The sequence below is a fragment of the Symphodus melops genome (assembly GCF_947650265.1).
Source record: "Symphodus melops genome assembly, chromosome: 3".
In the NCBI taxonomy this organism is placed as follows: Eukaryota; Metazoa; Chordata; class Actinopteri; order Labriformes; family Labridae; genus Symphodus; species Symphodus melops.
Window position 1 is genome coordinate 6,235,729 of NC_136693.1, and position 18,053 is coordinate 6,253,781.

General features: G+C 39.5%; 2 protein-coding genes across 2 annotated transcripts in view; one reads left to right on the plus strand and one right to left on the minus strand.

Annotated features, from left to right (window-relative positions):
- The window catches only part of trip4 (thyroid hormone receptor interactor 4), a 301,289-nt gene extending 292,055 nt beyond the window's left edge, over nucleotides 1-9,234 (minus strand). The window contains exon 1 of the mRNA XM_079339406.1: nucleotides 9,230-9,234. The gene's annotated coding sequence lies outside the window, so the exon portion shown is untranslated. The remainder of the gene's footprint in view (nucleotides 1-9,229) is intronic.
- The window catches only part of glceb (glucuronic acid epimerase b), a 47,008-nt gene continuing 30,958 nt past the window's right edge, over nucleotides 2,004-18,053 (plus strand). The window contains exon 1 of the mRNA XM_079339404.1: nucleotides 2,004-2,443. The gene's annotated coding sequence lies outside the window, so the exon portion shown is untranslated. The remainder of the gene's footprint in view (nucleotides 2,444-18,053) is intronic.

Here is an 18,053-nt window from a genome sequence, read left to right on the forward strand (position 1 = left end):
AAGAAACCATCGAGGTAAAGTAGAAAATGCAGTGACTAGAAGTTGAGTTACAGGTCATAGAGTTATAGCTTATAGGAAAACTGCTGATGCTAGAGGGACATGTTTTGTCTGTTGAGATATTTTAGTCTTTCAAGATAAGGAATCCTCAACATACACAATATCTTACCAAGAATTCAAAACGGATCTTAATTTACATACATTTTCCTTAGTTAGCTTTGCAGTAGCCTTTATTAATAATGATCGAACGTCAGTCATTTCTTTTTCAACACATGCAAAACACAAACGGTAGAAAGTACTCCTGAAACTTTGACTTTTCCAAATTCCAAAAGAACACAAAAAGACTAAACTACTCTATTTAAAGTTGTTATCTTAATGAGCAACCCTAAGAAGTTCCTCTATAACTTCCATGTCAGCATTACTGGCTTATTGGCGGATATGAGACACGCATGATGAAACTTCCACGGTATTGTTTCAAACTGCGAGATGTTAAAGTCTTGCATCATGATTGTGTAGTACCCTGAAATGACTGGGATGATATCATCTTCCTTTATTCTTTCTGTTGGATTATTTCACAAGATTTGGCATCAGGGTGTGCTGAAGAGAGGGGAATCTCTCATGTATTAAACTCGCTGCTGAAACGCGCTCTTACAGCCTCATGCAAAAGACATAAGCACTCAGAGAAAAGCTTGAAACTGCACTTAATGTAAAAAATATGAACATTTCAGAAATATCACAAGACTCTCTGCCTTCATCATTTAAAATATAGGACAGGTGCATTTATTCTTTTATGGCCACAGTGAGTTGAGAAGTACATGGAGTATAAAGAAAGTAGATACTCGTCTAGCCAGTGTTTAGCTGAAGTAATTACTAATACATTTTAGTCTTACTCATATGTCTTGTAATGAAAGCATCATTTTTTTAAATTTCTATAAACCATCATACTATCAACCCATGGTTTGTATTTTTAGTCGATTCATTCAGTCATTTGGAGATCCATCCGTGCAAAAAAATAACACACCAACAATCACTCGCAGATAATCAATTTTACTTTCTGTATTTGATGTACTGTTTAATCCTAAACAGAGGACAAGAGTAAGTGCACCAATTAAATGAGATTAAAAGGTTTGAGTAAGTCAATGAAAAGAAATTTAAATGCAAAAAATAAACAAATGATTTATAAAGTAAATCAGTATTTATAAAGAGATCTCAAAGGTATGAGAAAGTCTGTCTTTGTTGCTCCATCTAAATTGAATATTTTTTAAAGAAGATTAATCATTCATAAATATCTAAAGGGTTAACTCATTATTTTATGATTAATTTGTATGCTTTTGAACTTGAAGTTTTTACTCCAAAAATATGATTGTGTATATTGTTATAATTTATTCTTATTTGTTTTTTCTTCCCAAGTTATTATATTACTGTGTCGCAACCTTTTAAGGTTGTTTTCTTAATAAATAAAGATCTTTCTACTTGCAAGACAAGGCACCGCTTGGAGATGGGAAACTGTTGATTAGTTAAAGAGGACATATTATCCCCCCTTTTCACCTTTTCAAACAGTCACTTGTACTCTAAATGAAACATCTGTGCTGTGTTTTGGTCCAAATATAACATGAATCAAACACCAGAGGTGGTTTTTGTGTGTCTCTTTAAACACAATGAGACTCTCTTGAGTTTTCTGTAGACATCACTCCTCTGTAGAGAGAATAAAAATGGCAAACCTGTATAATGTTTTACTCTAGGCTGGAGGTGGAGTCCATGGCAGGGGAATGAAGGGGATTTTCTCACCAGAATCCAACTTGTGATGTCACAAACTGAGAAATTTTGAAACAGAACATTTTTCTCTATGTGGTAAGACTTAAGCAGACAACAAACAAAGGACTGGAGGGATTTATTTCAAATTTGTGGGTTGATAGACACTCAGTTTACCCATTTAAATGTTAGAAAACACTGTAAAAGTTGATTTTTCATAATGTCGCCTTTAAATAGAGAGGTTATGATGTGTTTTTCTATATGCAACTTGTAGTGTTACTCTTTCATTTAATTTAATTTGTTATATTTGTAGATTAATAAAGTATATACTTTATCTACATTCATGTATAATGCCTTAAGACTCAGAAGCTTTTCAACCACATTTTCATCACACACAGCACAACAAACGCTTACTCCCAGCCGGCTAATTTGATTGGTTCGTAGATTTCCCCGAGTTCTCACCCGATCTCGCGATACTGAAGATCCTCCCAGTGAGAGAGGCAGAACCTGAACTGTATTCAGTCGCTGTTGTGGCTGGGAGGCAGCACAATCAGCCTGTGTGTCTCTTCAGCAAAGCCGCTATCAGCCTTGAGGTGAAACAGGACTCCTTTCAAACCACCGACTGAAGAAAAACAACTCCCCCCGACCGAACCTGAACAAACTCCGACTCTGCTAGACATCTTTAATCCTGCAGGTAAGGCTGCTAACGTGAAGTCTTGTCGGCTCCCTCCGTGCAGACACTCATTTGCAGAGCTAGCTGGCATTATCACAGTTCAGTTTCACATCAGCAAATATACATTTTTAAATCACCCCCAAAACAGTCTTCGTTTCCTCGTCGAGCACTTCACAGCACTCCTAACACTTCACAGGGAAGTCTTAAACCAAACATGGTGCTTGTGTGCTGGTGTTAAAGGACTCAGAGAGGCTGAGTGTGGGAACTTCAAAGATCACTGTTGACTCTTTCTGTAAACCCCCCCTGTTAGCTTGTATGCTAACGATACATCTGCTTAGTATAAAAGTAGCTGTCGGCTGGGTTCACTTAGCTTATAGCTGGCTTATTTCGTCTGCAGGATGAACCTTTGGCATCCTCATCGTTGTCCTGTTGGAGAGGTTGGGTGTTTGTGTCTACACGAGGGAGCCATGATAGGCGTTTTGTGAATGGACCAGAAACAAACTTAACTTCTGCCACCGGGTAGCTAACGTCCAGTCACTTTGTGTGTGGTTTAAAGGTAGTCTTATCTGTTGGTTTACAGTGACGCTTTACACCGTCATGTACTTCTCATTGTTATTTTATTCATTTCCACTTTCGGTGCGTATTGTCTCTCTTTATGTGGTGTAATGTCCGAGATGTTTCCACCGACCTCCCCATGCCACGTCCTGTTATTACAGGCTGAAGCACTTAAGAGCACTTATCTCATCCTGTCTGTCCAGCCCAGTCCTCCTACCGTCTGATGCCCTCATGTTTTGGTAGGACACAGCTGTGATCATTGTTTAGAGCCATTCCAGGATACTGACATTTAGTTATTGAGCTCATATCTTCCTAAATTACCACGGAAAAAAGGACGATATACAAGATTAAACGAGCCTATGTTTAGCTCAACAGACTAACACACACCTTGTTAAATATAATCTAGGAACTTCAAAATGAATGTAATCGATGTAAAGTGACAGAGCCTTCCTCCTTTGCTGTTCCCTCACTTTCCCCAAACACATCCATGACTGGACCGACCTGTCACAACTCAGATCCCTGACCGAGACCCTTCTTTTCTGACTGGTTTTAATTACTTATCTTGCTCTGTGCCATTTAAAAAGAAAAACAAGTGTTTCCTATGCTTGATTTGTCTGAATGTAACTCTGTAAAGTATCTTAGAGGGTTTTTGATATATGCTTTATAAATAATATGTATAATTATTAAGAAAGCTGTCGAAAAAAATAAAGGAATCAAATGCAATATACAGGTAAGAGGTAGTGCTCTTTAGACGTGGTCAGAATATAATTATCAAACAGTAAATGGGAAAGTAGAGTGAAGCGTTTTAGCCAAAAGTGAAAAAAGAAGTCCTGCGATATTAAGTGGTGCTCCGTGGTTGTGTCAGATCTACGGCTGAAGCTGCTCCTGAGTTCAGACAGAGATGAGAGGACACGTCTTTTACTGACTCGGCTGTGGTGTTTCACAACGTGGCTACACATCATCATGTACCCGAGAAGGACCGATGAAAACATTGCCATTGTTTAACAGCTGAGTGATAGATGCAGGAGGTCGTACATTGTTCATTTGGAGTTTAAACAGGCTTTTTTTTAACCACATCCTCCAAAATGTTTAGACCCTGATGACTGTTTTTAGTTTTTTGTTTTGCAGCCATGAATACTGAACTAATGAGCTCAGACCTGCTCTGGTGTTTACGATGTAAACAGCCATCATATGTAGGTGAAAATATTTGATGGCGATGAACACAGTACATGAGAGGGTGGCTCTTTTTTTTTTTTTTTTTTAAAGAACGTGCGGTGCCTATCTCTGCTGGTGTGGACCTTGCTGTGTATGTTCTCTGAATCTGTATTCCCCACAAGAGACTGTATTAAGGAGTGTCCTTGGCTCCTCTTGTGTTCCCAATGCAACACATGCCAATGCTTACACGTAGAGCTACATGAAAGGAGTGAGTGGAGCAGCTTTTTTTTTAAGGGTTTAAAGCGCTGAAGTTTCACAATTTTAACATTAACTTATTTACATTTGGATGTAATATGACAAACTACACCATAGAGGAGTCGTTGTTTTTTTTTTTTGATAGAGCCTGAACATCAAATAGCTTAAAGGCTTCTCATTTTACTTAAAGCTAGCTGAAACATGTTCAAATGCTTGTTAAATTGCACCTCATTTATCAAATGCTACTCCTTTTTTTCCTTTACAACTAACCCACTTAGATATGCGTGTGCTGTAACAGAGTTTATCTCCACATGCGAGTCTTTGGCAGAGGTCGAGAACAACAACAAATTGGAACACATTAACCATTTTGTTAAGTTTGTTAATGCTGTCTAAAAACCCCATAAACCCTTTTTTCTTTTTAGTTAAGTTTGAATTTCTCAGTGTGGATGAGGAACCTTCCAGTCACGCAGAGAAGACGATCTTTGTTACACCGATATAGTAAACGATTGTATAGGTCGCCAAATCCAGTGAATCACAAAGTAGATGTGGGAGTTGCAGTCAAATAAACTTAGGCAGCCCCACCCAAGATGATAGAACCGAGACAGCTTGGAAAATGCTGAGCTTTTAAGGCAGAGAGCTACAAAACAAGAAGCAGATAACTTACAAGAGTGGACACCATAATTGTCAACGTGAACATGTCAAATCAAAAAAACTCGGAAAAACCTTTAAACAAAGCTTCAATTTGTAAAAAAAACTATTAAAAGTTAAAGGTTTATTCTCTTCACTTTTGTAATGCTTAAAAAAACAATTTGCAGATGAGAAACCTGCTATATTGATCTGTTCTGTTTTAGAGTCCAATTTGAATCCAGTGTAGAAAAATATCATGTGACACTGAGATGCTGTAAAAACTCCAGCACGATGTTTATAAAACGTATAATTTACAATTTGAAAGGATTTATGGTGTGTTGATTACAATCCAGAATCTTTAGACCTCCAGCTGTTATCCACAACATCATGGCAGCCATTCCCTCAACTTTGGCAACCAACATTGATTACTGGCAGCCAGCCTGGCTACAGTATCTAAAAGTTGCTGCCGGGTGCTGTCTGGTTTCATTTGGTGCTCTGAATTTACACGTGAACCAGAAAGGCAGTGGAGTGAAACAGACACAAAGCAGTTATTTCCCCTGGTGAAAAAGGGAGGTGGAAGACGGTCACGTTTTAGAGCCAGAAGGAAAGATCGACATTTGCATCGTATGAATGAGAAATGTGTTTTCATGTGCATCCTTTAATATGCTCTCGTAGACCTGTGTATACTACTACTACTTTTCCAAGCTGCTTTTCATTCAGATGAACTGATTGAGATTTCCTTGTGCGTCGTGTAAACAATCCAGATGAGGGGTTTCTGTTTGGGAAGACGTTACCTAAATCATGTTTAATTGATATTGACATCTGGATTATTAAACACGAGTACTCATTGACTTAACAACATCTTCATTTATTAAACTTTAACGTTCTGAACACTTTGAAAACAAGCAATACAAGAACAAAATGAATATAAAATATGACTGTATGATGTTTTTGAGGAAGTGGTGAGGTACTCTTGGGGCCAAATTATAACATCAAACACTCTGAAACCAACAGCGCAGCCCAGCATGTGGCCCAACGGTCGTTTAATCTCAGTTATCTTGATGCGTGAGTTTCTTTGCAATAATGAGCATTTTAACAAGCTTACACTGTATATAGGTACATCTTTTGTTAGCTGTCTTTGTCTCCTACACACACCGATTTTTAACACCTCAGATCTTCACACACGGAGCCACGCAAATAATAAAAAACACACCTGTGCACACAATCTGCAAATATTCACACTTCTCTGGTTCCTGTTAATATGAGCTTTATTTTGTTTCTTTGTGTAGCCATGTGCGGATAATTAAACAGGTTGATGAAGACATGTTTCTGTTTAAATCACGTTTGAATGTTTTGTCATTGGGTTCAGCCTTTCGCTGCGATTTATTTGTCGAACATTGTCTTCATGTTACACGGTCTGGTCTAAGAGGTAAACCTGAAGGAGTAGGTTTTTTTCAAAGTAATGTAATCATAGCCATATACTGCTGCTTGTTTCCTGGTTTGCGTGTGTCGTTGTCAGAATGACTGCTTTAAACTACTTACTGACTAAAGCTGCTTAAAACTAGCTGATCCTCCGCTTTCTACCAGCTGGCTGCTGATAACAAGTTAAAAAAATAAAATAAATGTATATAATCCAGGAAACAGATCAGTGACAATTAATAGAAATAAGTATTCAAAGTTTGTGTGTTCATGCTTTATGGTTTGGCGTAGGAAATCATAGCCAGAACAACTGTGCCGACGGAGACTTACAAAGAAAACCGCGTTCCACTGAGTGCATATTGGTACTATTTTTGAGTGGTGGCAGATTGCAGTAATTCTACAAGAAGTTGGCAGCTTGCTAATGAGACAGTCGGCTAATCAGAGCTCAGAAATGAGAGAAATGCCAAGGGGGGGAAGTGCACTTTACGGCTCTGTAAAATGTTGAATATTATGTAGGCACACTCTGATTCTTAATTTATGAAAACAGGAGATTCTGAATCAAACTAAACAACAACCAATTTAGGCCATAATAAAGGGCAGGGGGATCCATAAATCTCAGCACCTGCCAAAGTAATCCTTTACGGCCATTTCCTGCTGCGGTGGAAAATAAACCATTTGAGGAGATACTCCCCCAACAGAGTGCAGCATGAAGGATGATGTTTGTTACACTACACTTCTCCTCCATACTGTATTATAGAAGTATTTAAAACATTTTCAAACCCAGTGAGTCAATGTAGTTTAGGAGAGACCTGTGTAAAGAGTTTTTAAACGTGCCGCTGATATTTGCTTCCTCTTGTTAAAGGGGTTTGGTGTCAGTGCACATTGTCAATACTGTCGGAACACTAACTATGAATGAACATGTTCCTGTGAAGAGTGTCTGGTGTGTTTTCAAATGGTTAACATTCTGTTTGATACTGTAACATTTAACATGTTACTGTCTCATTACAATACTCAGTTTGTGATGTCCAGTAAATATTAAGAGCAGGATCTTGTCTCGCTCGATGTGCAGAATTTGGCAGAGTGCAGTCTCGGTGACGCCGGGCTGTGATTTATCGTTGATGTACTGTACGTCCTTCCAAAGCCATTTCAGTCTCTTCTCTGATGAGTGCCCTTAATCAGCACATTTCACCCTTTCACCACACAGCTCAGAAACAGTCAAGTGTCCTTGTGGCTAAAGTTTTCTCTTCTTGATTCTCACACGCAACCTTGAAGCTGAAAGATGTCGAACGGTAAAAGTATTTCATCCTTAACCGCGCAACACATTTTTACTTGTGGCTTTTGTATACTGCAGAGTGAGAGCGAAGTAGAAAGACAACATGTCACTTGCAGCATGTCCAGGCCTTTGCTGTAGTAATAAGTAGCTTTAAACCTGAGGGCACTCTTAGCTGTCTTTGATCCACCTGCACTCTGAATCATCCAGTTGGCTATCAAAGAATAGCTTCCCTGTTATTACAGCTTAATGCCAAGTCTGCCCATGCCTGTCTCAGCCTCACTGAATATTTAAATGCCGTCCATTGTTTACCCGAAGCTTGAATCTCCCAATAGTTGTTTGTTGTGTGGTATTTTAATTAAAACCTGTTTACTGAGCAGTTTAAATTCAGTTTGTAGATATTTCTGCTAATGTTGCTTCAACTGTAGCCATGTGAAAAGACGCCAGTTGATGTGGCGTCTTTCTTTTTTTCCTGCTGTGCTTACATCGAGCATTGTCAGCTAATTATAAATTATGGAAGATAAAATACGCAGAACATAGAAAGCTAATGCAACATTTATTTTCATCTGTGTTTACAAGACCCCTTTTTTGGAGTGTTTATCATCTTAATTAAGCCTTAAAGGAAAGGTCTGCATGAGGCTTTTCTCACCCTCTACAGGCTTTCCCATCTGTTTTCTACCAAGAGCCCAAAAAAAGACATAATGCTGACTAATCATTAGCAGATTTAAAAAATGTATTTTTAATCATCTTTTTTTTTTCTCTTTTTCTGCAGTGTCCTTAACATTCAGTGCAATGTTAATATTGTGATTTTTAAACGACTATCTCAGAATTGTGTGTTTGTGTCTGCTGTCTCACACTTACTAAATGATGCTTCTTTTATTCCAGTTTTCTGTTTACTGGAAGAATGAGTTCTGTATACTGAACACTTTAGGGAGCAAAGTGGTTGGGCTGAGGAAGCAAACCATGAGAGGAGATTTTTTTTATTTTTATTATTTTTTTTTACTACCAGTACAGATTTAACATCATAGTTATTCAAGGTAGTTTCCCATGTAATGTCTTTTTAAAAGGTTTAGCAGGTGATGTTGCAAATAAACAAACAGACCTCTTTTTTGCAATATTTGGACTACTTGTCATTTTCATTTGTCAGGAGGAGCAGTATTATTATCATAGCACATTGTATACAGTTTATTTAAAAGCATTTTCATACTTTGCGCTCTGGACACTGTCTATCCTTCTATAAGTATTTTGTGTTATTTGTGTTATCAAACTACTGACTTGTGTCATTTTGCCCATACCTCCCCTCAAAGGAGAGATGATCAGATGTGGGTTGTTAGTGACTAAGCTGGCAGATGGCATTTCTACTGTTGATGCTCCTTTTCTTGCAGAAGTTGACCAGAAAATCCTCTTTAAATTAGCCGTGTATTTCTGCTCCTCACATCCCACCATCCTCAAAGCTGCTGTCTTGAGTTTGTTGGTCCTCTGAGACCCTTCATTGCCATGATTCACTTGTGCTCTTGAGCAGCCTGCTGAGTGGATGTCATAAAACAGGCCAGCTTTATATCCACTTTACACAAAAGACCTGTGTTTAGATGTTTTCTTTTTTCCCAGCAGGGATCTCACCCTCCTCTGACTCCTAAGTCCTCCAGTGAGGAGGAAGTGCAGGGGCTTTCCCCTTTTTTTACGGGAGGGGTATGACGTGATGCATTAAATTAAGATTTGAATCTTTTAGAAAAAGAAAAAAGAACATCATTGGGAATTTGCTAAGCTTTAGGGGAACGAGAAGAACCCATATAACCAGAGTTCCCCAGTAAGATTAGATAAGTCAAATCATATGGTTGTGGTGCTACTCTTTAAGAGGTCACATTATCATTGTAAACATTCACCACTGCTTATAGCAGGTGACTGTCTCTCTCACTGGGCACCAGAGTACTCAAACATGGACCTGCTGGGTAAAAAACATCCTCTTTCTCTCCACATTGTTGCTTCCATTGACACAAACTATATTGACTGTCACTCACCACAATATAGCCTAACTTATCCAAAGCAAAGTCTTAAGTATCCAAGAACAAAGTGAGCACAAACACAGCTGAAGTGAAAAGGAGAAAGATGCTGTCTCGTGCAGTGGTCTTTCAACTGAATCCCACCCATCTCAGAGAAGAGCTCAGAGCTGCTGTGGATGGACTTACTAACCTCAAGCTGCTACACCTATCTTCCTTCACATAGCTTAAATGTCACTGTTGTCTTTCCTGCAACACACCAGGATCTCATGCTGAGATTTTCTTTCCTTCAAGGTGTTAAAAAGCTAGTTTGTCACATCGCTTGATTGTGGTCTCACCCAGTGATTCTCAAAGTGGGGTCACTTTTACCGTACAAAAAAAAAGTTAAATTGTGCTGTATCATTGAAAAAATTTACACACTGGCACCTCCTGTACCAATAAATTCAGCTGTTTTGTCCAATACTCCCACCCATTTTAGTTTTGTGCCAATATATTAACTCTAATACGACCGTGACATGTCTGTCACTTCATCGTCACAGCGATTTAAAAAAAAAAAAACCCCCTTCAAAATAAAGAACCATTTCTCTGGAGCAAAATAAGAAGATAGTGATCACACCAAGATAATTTTAGTTTCATGTCATACGACAGACTATCGCGTGCCTTTCAAAGAAAGATAAAAACAGAAGTGCCAATAACAGGGAAGTAATGCCGGCGATAACTTTAAGGGATTATTTTGACCTTTTTTGGGTAATACATTTGCTTTCATTCCAGACTTCTGTACATCCATCCTTCTTTACCTTTTTTTTTTTTCCGGACACATTATCTGACTGCCTAAAAATGCTTGAACGGAAACATGAGGTTTTGTCCACCATCGTTTCATAATTCACTTTTGAAAGTTCCTCCCACCTTTTTACATTTTGTGCAAGTTTTGTTTCTGTAACATTTTGGAAGTTTATAAATGTTAATTACTCTAGAACATCTCTCAATCTACCATCAGTGAAGAAACAAAATGTTTGCAAAAAAAAAAGGTCTCTCCTTTGAAAAGCACTGTATGGAACTCTGCATGAATGGGAGGCAGCCTTGAAGCAACCTCCAAAGTAAACTGACTGAGTACATTTCTTAGTTTCTCATAGATATTTATGAATTGAAATGTTTTATAATCAGCAGCTTGATATTCATTGGACTTTAAACATTTTGAAAGTTGCATCTAGTTCATAATTCTCTGAATCTCCCAACAAAACAAGCAGACAACAAGCACATCATTGTTGCTGCTTTTGTGAACATTTACTCAGCTCTTCTTCGCCAACATTCTGTGCACATTTTTTGGCAGGGGATTGAGAGGGGGTGGGATGAGTCGAAGCTCTCTGTGGGACACGGCTGTTCTAAAGCCTTGCCCTTTGACCCCTCGCAGTACAGCCAACCTCAAAGGCAACACGCAGACAGCTTGTGTCTGCATACTTTGGAGCCATAACCCTACCCCAGGCACCTTCCTCTGTACCCCTCCTCCTCCTCCCCCTTAATACCAACCCACCCCAGCTCAACATAAGAAAGAAAGTGGCGCCTGTTGCCCTCAGGCGTGCACACAACAGATTGGAACCTTTGCTCCTGTCTTATTATTCACCGAGCTTTTTAGCTTTCAGTGAATAAGTCTTCAGAAGCACTGTAAATGTGTGAAGCTGATTTTTTCTTTTTTTTTTCCATGAAGACCGGATTGAGGATTTCCAAGGACTTGTAAAACGGTACGGGGATGCGAGGTGCTTCGGTAGGCTGACTCGTGAGTTCTGGTGCCTTTTGTCTTCAGTCCTATCTGCCACATTGTAAGCACCCAAAATTAATTCCCGAGCTCCTTTTACAGACACGGGTTTACCACTCATTTAAGTCACTCATTTAGTACGTTTCTCTTCTCTGCTTGCATTGTCTCTGACGACAGTCGAACCTCGAAGTGTCCTTTCAGTGGCAGTGAATAGAGATGCTTCAGTGTTGTCTCTCTGCATGTGATCTGTTCAACCAAAGTTAATAACGCCCCTTGTGTTGTGCTGAAAGGCTGAAAGCTCCTCGCTTCATTTTTACTCACTACAGACTTCCCCTGTCATTCACTTGTTCAAACAGTTGTGATCCGCAGTGGAAGAGAGATTGAAAAAAAAAAAAAAAAACTTGGCACACACTAAACAAACAGCATATTTGTCTCCCATGTCCTTGTTTTTTTGTGTCTGTGCCAGTGGAGCGTGTACATTGACTTTCCTCGTTTGTATTCTAGTGATTTCTATTCATTCTGCTTTTAAAGTGAAAGTCGTGGTTTTTTTTGGGGGGGGGGGGGGGGTTATATTCTCAAAATTGCTAAAGAGTTAGTTTGGTCCCGCCAACACTGCACTCAAGCTTTGAGACATTTAATCTGCAAGTTTACTTCAAACACTCAGCTCTGTATCCACAAAAAGAAAACACCAACTGGATGAGTTTATTTAGGATCTTCTTCATCATGACAATGATGATGAATTGTATTTATAATGGACGTAACATTTCAAGTGCTACACAGTCAACTCCTGCCATCATGCTTTAGTTTGTATGGTTACAATTAAAACACCATGAATGGGAAAAATACATAGGATATTTTTCAATTTACTTTACTTTATAATGATACAGTCATGGTTAATCACACAGGCCTGCAGTTAGTTGATTATGGCTATGGGATGGCTGCATTAACGGGCATACTCTGATAGACCCGTCTCCTCATTTGAGTCACTCTCCTCAGACTAACATGACATAACTTGAATTGAGTTTATCCCAGCTCAGCAGACACAAAAGTATGTTGAATAAATAATAATTCAGAGGACTCTGGTGTCAAATGTCTAATATGGACCAGTGCAGCGCAGGTACCGCACTTTACATTCTGTCAAGGTGAAAATAAGAACATGATTGTCGTCGTCTTGAAACTCAAAGCTACACAATGACTGAACGCTTGGATCGTTTGGAGCAGCTGATCATGATGTTGAAGTGAGTTCTGAGACATTTGCTGGCTAAATCTTTTTCTTTTTACTTCTCTGTCGACGCAGTGAAGTATTTTAACACAAGAATAGTTTAAGCCTCTGAATGTTTTTTTTTCTTTTCTCATGAAAGAGTCATTTTCCATCCAGTTAGCTTATTGAAGAGCTCAGCTAATGTAGTGAAATGTCTCTGGGCTGCCATTTTTCATCACTCTCTGAAGAGCTATCCACTCTCACTACCAAAGGTGGATAAAAGGATGTCTTAGTTAATTGTTTTAATAGCCAGCTTTACAACTCGACCTCCTTCAATATGGCTAAACTGGGAGAGTCTGAAGCTCGCATTTTAGTTGAACGCGACCTTCCCTTCCTGAGCCTCTGTGACATTCACACTTGATTAGGCTTGCAAATGAAGTTTTCCTTCTTTTGAGGTAGGAGGTGCGACCTTGGCCCCAGAGACCTGTTAAGTCTTATTAGATTTGCAGGACATATTATGCAAAAACAACGTCCAAGCCGTGTTGCAGCTGCAGCCCTTCTTCGTGGCTCTCTTGTATGTGGAGGAAGTATCCAGTATTTGAGTTTAAAACAAAGTAGAGTAAAAGAGCCCTGATATGTCTGTCCTAATCTTTCACTCCAATGTGTGATTACAGTAAATGAGCTTTTGTGCAGATTGCCATCCTGTGTGCCTGTTTCTGGAAGGGGACTTACAGTTCAGTTGAAAAAAATGTGCATAAATAAATCAATAAATCGAGATCGGCGAGATAAAAAGGAATCACGACTCCCTGTTTTTTCTCACATCTGCAGCTGAAATTTTTGCAGTGTTTCCATTCACATAGACGATACCTGCACTCTCGAGTCAATGAGCCTTTTTTCAATCTATAAAACCAGAAGACAGCCTTTTTCTCTCTGTGTCACTGGTGGTGTCTCAACAGCTGCTGTGCATGAACTCCAGCTCACGCCTCTGGTTTTAAGCAGCATCACCAGAGTACACAGCTAAGCTTACATCACCGTCATTAGCAACACCCACCCATGCAGCCCTGGATAGTGATTTCTGTCCACTCGATCCTCTGATTTCCTGTCTGATCACTCAGACATGTACAACACCCTGCTGGCTCCAACGTTACACATGTGACCTCTCCGATAGCGAATCAGCTGCTGGATGACTTTCTTTTGTAACTATTCCACCTTGAATATATATACCACCTTACCACCTAAGTGTACGAGTTCTTCTCTAGTCAGTCTATTTCTCAGCAGGCATTATGACTGGGAAAGCTGAAAAAGCAGAGGTGTTACTAATAACATTAATTATGACTGTTGAATTCAAGTGTTCCAGTAGAAATGTGTCTGTACAGTACCGAAGCTTCAGAAACTGAAGCAGCTGTTTTTCACTATTCGACGCGTGCTTGAATATTTGACATGGTTGTTGTGTCCTCGAAAGGACCAGGCACAAGACTAATGTGCACCTTTTTGAAATGACTGAGAAGCCACTGTTCATAATAAGATGGATGGATGTATATGAAAAATAGAAGAGCTGTGTGGCCTCTTACCATCTGCATCTTGTCTCGTTAATTATGGTGCTGAGCGCAAATTAGAGAGTTGCCTGGGTTACTTCTTTTCAAAAAACCTGAAGGGCTTCCCAAACTATTTCAGCACAAAGGCATATTCTTTAAAGCTTTTCGACATCATTTACTTGATCTGAAGACTTCTTTTTTTTTTTTTTGACAACACATGTTATCTGTTTTTAATCATATTAATTATTTACCTTTGAAAAGCGACTCAGCAGGGTTTGTTTGCTGAATACAGACAACTCTTTTGAAAATATTACCACAGAATTAAAATGTAATTAACAGCACTACAGGAAGCCCAACGGCTCCCTGTTATGATGCTGTTTTGACTCTCAGAGGAATTCTGTAAATCACTGCTGACCTTGTGTGACAGGGCGCGGTCACAGTGGCAGTCCGTACCGTGCCCATGCATGCTTTAACCCTACAGTCGAGTGGCCAGTGTGACCGCTCTGTTCCATGCTCGGGCACGGTACACTTCCTTTGCTTTGGCACACTTCAGAGAGGTGTGCTTTGGGCACGGTACAGTTCATGCACGAGCTCACAGGTACGAGACGCTGACAGCCTTCATTAAGGAGAAATCCAGAGTTTTATGGCAGTGTCTGAATAAAATGACTCAAATAAGCCAGAAAGCAGCTGCCCTGTTCTCCGTGGTGTGCGGACGTGGACTTGAGTGCGCGTCCCTTTTTTTTAAATTTTATTTTATTTTTTTTAATTTATTTTTTTCTCAAGTCCACCTGTTTGTAAAATGATCATGCTTCATAATAACATAAAGCATGCATATGCTGTATTACCACGTTTTGTACAAGAGGTAATCATGCTCAGGCCCCGTTAGTCCTGGTGCAGTGTGACCGTGAGTCGTGCTGGCCAGCAGGGGTCCATTAGTGCCAGAGTACAGCACTGTACGGATGTCATTTGTAAAAACCAATCCACAAGTTTCTGTCAGACGACATGGAGCACCTCACATTTGTTAGTTACTTTTAGTATAGTAGACTATAAGATTTTTTCCCCCCTACATGTTTAATGTCTCCTGGTTTTGTTTCTTACATTCACCTTCTCATTATGGATGCTACTGAAGTCTGTAAGCCCCGGGAATGCTGACTGCAGAAAAGAGAGTGAGTGTGCTGTCTCTGTAGATGTGAACATGAAGAAGTGCAGCTGAATAAATGGGCTTTTCTGTACCATCAAAGGGAAGACGCGTCTCTTCTCCTCTGCTTCTCCATAGACCGCTTCCTCATGCCTCAGATCTACATTTGCTATTCAGCTCAGCTCTGACAGCAGCCCTGTTTGCAATGACGAATTTGATGGACGATAGCTTCCTCAATGTCATATCCTCAACCAGCGCTATCCATCTGCAGAAAGCAACCCTGTTACCGAGGGCAGAGCCTGGTTTTTTTCTGCGAAGACATAATGGAAAGATATTTTACATGTACATGGCTTGTTATAGATCAATTACAATTCTATATTTCTAAAGTCATGAAAATAAAATAAAATGATTATGGCTGCAAATTCAAATCACTGAGTTCTAAAAAACAAAAGTTTAACAGCTAGAAATATACACACTGCCATAATGTTTGTGTCTTTATTCACAATATGAGAAAACTACTCAATGCCCATCAACAATAATTACATATTAATTGCAGTAAATGAACAAAGAATAGTGCATATTAACTATAGCTCTGTTTATGTCTGTCTTCTGTTCTGCATGAATTTCACTTCTCATCCTGTTTCTCTACTAAATTGGCACTGATTCATCTGAGAGTAGCCGATGGTTAGCTTTAGCCTCATCGTGCAAAATGATGTTAAAACATGGCCATTGTTCACATCGGTCAGTACAACTGTTGATTATTACACATACAGACGGAGGATGCATTACTATTTTTCCATTTGTTGTGATAAATTCAGACTTTCATGTGTTCAAAAATACAATCATGATTACATTCGCAGGCCTCCTGTTTATTTCTGAGGTGGATTATTACTCACATCAAACACTAAATAGACCCCAGCACTTGTATGTTGAAATGGAACATGGTAAGAGAGGAGTACATATTGGGACCTTATTTTGGTCATGACGTGGGATTTGTTATTCTGTTCGTCTTCCGAGATAAAAAAAAAATAGCAAACAATGTTTATTCTCTCTGACTAGCACTTAAAAGCCAAACTTGACATGAAGATGTAAACGATGTTATTCCATGTGTCAGTGTCCATCAGCTAAGAGGATGGAGACAAGAGCTACCCCTAAACCACAAGCTCCACACACTGGTGGCCAGATAAATACACCTACAAGATGCTGTAGCGCAAAACACATTTTGCCCTCTCTTCCCACAACAACTCGCACATTTATAAAAGCAGCCACAGGCAGGTGAAATGATGAAGTGGAAATAATCATGTTTTATTCATGATCTCAAGTGTGTTTGGGTATGAGCACCATCAACTAGATCACTGATTTCCTCTAACGTTTGACTGAGACTCGGTGTGCTTAAGGGTGCATGTGAAATAATGATGTGCAGTCAAACAGGTGCTACAAAAAGCTACGTTGACACAAGACGGCTGCTCTGGCGTCATTATCAGAACTTCGCCAATGCCAGCCAATTAGAGTAAGTGCATTGTCTGTTCTGCCAATCAAACGAAAGACTGATGGATCAGGTGGACATGTTGATTGAAAACACATGTAATTAAGATCATATCATTGAAATCTGTATTCCACATGTCTGAACAGTTTCATAATGACCGACACTGATGTAACAGGAACCAGAATTAAACAAAGGTTTTAGTCATGGACCAACAGATTCATCTTTTTTTACCTGCTTGACTCCCAGCTCTCTGTTATTAACAGTCAGAACATGAAAGCATGTCCTTTTTTCTTTGTGCCTGATTGCATGTTCAGCACTCCATAAAGTTGAAATTATAATGAGGAAGTAAAGAGGCATCTAGACACTGTTCTTCTGAAAAGCTTCCAGTGGACATTTGGACTTTTCATTTGGAAAAAGCTTCAGCCAAGCCACATGGACAGGCTGGATTACAAACTGAGTTTTCAGCTCACAGACTTGTGAGTAGTGTCAACGCTTAGGCATGGCCTTGTTGTACACTCTAAAACTGGAAGATTACGTTCCTAAATCACAAAACAAGATATGGGTAGTATAATAGCCGTGATGCCCTTAGCATGTACCCGTGTGTCCGTATAAACACAGATGGTGTGAGGATAGATCGAAAGGGAAGAAAATGGCCTGAGAGCTGCAGGGAGAGATTGTGGGGATTTATCGGAGAGCAATTACAGGGGAGAGAGAAAATGGGAGATTGACAGTATTCTGCCACCCTCACTGGAGTAATAATTTGCTTGGAAGGGCCACTTACAGCTAACCGTGCAGAATATAGCAAAGCCAAGACCTGCTCGAAAAAAATCCCTTTTTTCCCATCACCTAAAGGCTTTTACAGTTCCCGTTGACAGACATGGTTAACCTCGTGGCTGGATGGCCTTCAGATACTTGGCATTTCTGCTAAATTCTTTTCATCAGACAGACAATGTGATTTACATTTTAAATCTCACAGCCGACTCGATTATCGGCGTCCAGACGTTTAAGGTCTTGGGCTGTATTCTTGAAGCTGAATGTGGAGAGCTGAAGGTTGAAACAATAGATTGAATTAAAGCCTCTCTCAATGTCGACAACCTTTTTCTTTTTTTCTCTCCTGTGAGTGAAGGGCAGTCCGACTTTTTCTCAGGGACATGCCATCAGACGCAATCTAATCTGTTTGCAAAGTGATGGTTAATTTTCTCGCCGCAGCAGGACCGCTGTTAAATAAATCAACGCGTCT